Source organism: Cynara cardunculus, assembly GCF_001531365.2.
Source record: "Cynara cardunculus var. scolymus isolate 2C chromosome LG 1, CcrdV1, whole genome shotgun sequence".
Lineage (NCBI taxonomy): Eukaryota > Viridiplantae > Streptophyta > Magnoliopsida > Asterales > Asteraceae > Cynara > Cynara cardunculus.
This window is the reverse complement of record NC_037528.1, coordinates 45,386,298-45,389,575: the sequence shown is the minus strand read 5'-3', so window position 1 is coordinate 45,389,575 and position 3,278 is coordinate 45,386,298.

The following is a 3,278-nucleotide window of genomic DNA, read 5'->3' as shown; positions in this document are numbered from 1 at the left end:
AACCATTGACCCGGTGAACTGGTAGTTTTGAAACGCGACAAAGGCAGACGAATTACTAGGCTCCAACAATGCCTTTTCACTCTAACCTCCATCGCCATATCATATATAAACGAGTAAACTGCATTTGTAGTCCCTGTTCTTTTTCCATTTTTATGGTTTTGGCCCCTATAGTTTGTTTATTACAAATTTGTCATCGTTGTTCGAGTTTTTGTCCTATTTTGGTTCTAGTCACAAACGGTCGTTAAACAAATTCATTAAATAAGGAGTAATTTGGTCTTTTACCTCCATTTTGTGTTTATCTTATTTTATTTTAAAAAATTAATATAATATATAAATACTTATTTTCATTTTTCTTTATCCTCACCCTACTCCTATCCACCCTCACCCCTCCTCCTTCTCTCAGATATCGTCTTTTCTTTTCTTTTCAAAACTCAGCTCACCGTTTATTTTTAATTCGTCAATGATTTACTAGCTTAAAACATACACGAACACATATACATTAAAGTACACACTTTTCAAATACAAACGCCCATACAAAAAAGGAGACGTGGCTATCTGGATTTAATGAACCCCATAAACACACATACTACCCAGCGAATGGAACCTATAAACACCCAACCACAAACGCATACTTGCTCCATTAAGTCCCTCAATGAACCTGATTAACACACACACATACATATAACTATCGAGCCCCCTATAAACCCCATAAACATGCACACATATACACATAACTATCGAGCCCCCTATGAACCCCATAAACATACACACACACCCTTCGGGTATACGCACCCATACAAAAAAAGTGAAAAGGCATAAACTCGACCATCTTGGATGAACTACATAAACACACACATTACCCAACCTTTACATGTATACTTAAACACACACTACCCAAACCCCACATAAACACACATGCACACACTTATGAAAACACAGGGGCCTCGACAATCTCTTGTAAACCCCATAGAAACCTAAAATCCGACCACGTTTATTGTGATAAGGATGGTGGGTGGTCTACACAAGTGTACATGTATATATACGGGGTTTTATTCGTGTATATATGTATGTATGTATGTATGTATGTATGTATGTATGTATGTATGTATGTATGTATGTATGTATGTATGTATGTATGTGTGTGTATTAGTTTGTATGTGTTTATGTATGTTTTGTATATATATCGAGTCACCCAAACGAGAAAGGTGGTCAATTTGCAAGAAGGCAAGAAGTTTCAATATCATATATGATTACATGCATGATGTGCACGCTTAATCACATATGATTAAACATATGTTGAATTAACAACACATAGCTTCACCAAGTCACCTGCGTCTCCTTTGGGTGTGTTCAATCATATATGATTAAGTGTGTTTATCACGTGTAATCATATATGATTAAGTGTGCTTATCAAGTGTAATCATATACGATCTTGGAACTTCTCACCTTCTCTCAAATTAATTAACTTCTCACATGATCCTTCATACATACATATATATATATATGTATATATATGTGTGTGTGTATGTGTGTATAGAGAGAGAGAGATGCCCATTTATGTGTTAACCAAACATATAGTGAGAACTTTGTTAAAAAAGCTCATCATTAAAATTTTCAATCGATGGATTAGATTGAATTAGTGGCAATGTTGTAATACTTGTTAATGAAAAGGGAGTTCATTTTGGGAATCATAAATGAACAAAAGGGTATTTTCGTAAATTTGTAAAAGAAGTTGGTTTAGGAAACGTGCGTTCATTTTGGGATGCTTTTTATTCATATAAATTCACAAATGAACACCTTTATAAGAGGTTCACAAATGAACCTATGCATAAGGTTCACGTAGAAATAGATGTGCATATGAACAGTACTTAAATGCATAATGGATGTAGCCTTGCTTATAATGTTCACACATGAAGAAGACCTATATGCCTTGATGATTCACTTATGAACATAAAAAAAAAACACAAATAACTGTCATAATTATACTCAATAACTGTTATATTTATCCTCCCTAAGAATATTAAAAGAATTACAAAGTACAAAACTACATCCCTACTCATTAGTAAGGGAAGTGATCCAACATGGGAAGGATTTGGCATTTGATTGGTTCAAGTTGGTTTATAGAGTTAACACTAACTATGCGGTTAACAAATGATGGGTTGGGTTCCGATGAAAATGGAAATGATAATGAGAAGCATAAGAAGTGATTTTTATTCTTGGATCAATCATAATTGAAGATCAAGACTAATGTGGTGCACTATGAGACACGTAAGAAATGATTTTTATCCTTGGATCAATCATAATTGAAGATTAATATTAATGTGGTGCACCGAGATGCACCAGATCAATTCTCGTGATAAGTGCAATTCATTGGAATAGGGCGAGATTAATTAAAAGTGTATATATGGTCCATATCCCTTCTTACGCTTCTCACTTTAACTCGTATTCTTACACGATCATTCATTAACAAATGATTGTGGCTCTATATATATATATATACAGAGAGCGAGAGAGAAAAAGAGGAAATGCGAAAACTTAAAATTTTGCGATAAGACGGGGAATTTTAATACCATATATGATTACACTTCTTTGGGTGTGCTTAATCATATATGATTAAACATCTATGTGTTGTCATTTGTCAATGTAGTATGTGCTTAATCATATATGATTAAGCACGTATATCATGCGTGTAATCAAATATGATATTGAAACTTCTCATTTTCTTACAAAATGTTTAGTTTCTCGTTTGAACCTATCATATATATGTCTGTGTATGTGTGTGTGTGTGGAGTAGGTATTGCGAAGTGGGGAGAGAGAGTTGGGTTAGACTGCATTACATAAATTATTATTATTTTTTTGTTAAAAGAAGAAAAAAATAAAGTAAAAAAGATAGATCAAATTGCCCCGTATTTAACGGATGTTATTAATAGTCATTAACAAGAGGGATTAAAATCGCACAAAACGCAACTTATGATGACAAATTTGTAATAAAATAAATTTTAAGGATTAAATTAAAACCAAAAAAGTAAAATACAGCACTGAGACCAAAAACGAAGATCACTCTATCATCAACCCAAATACTTTCAACTTAAATAATTCATTTTCAGGTTTCTAATACCAACAACTTTGTTGACTGTCATTTTCAGGTTTCTATTATTTTAATAAATTTATTTAATATTATCAAGAAAGTAAATAAATAAAATTAAAAAAATTAGCTAAAAACCAGATTACAAAGAGTTAAAAAATGTAGTTAAAAGTGTGTTTAAGAATCTTTTAAA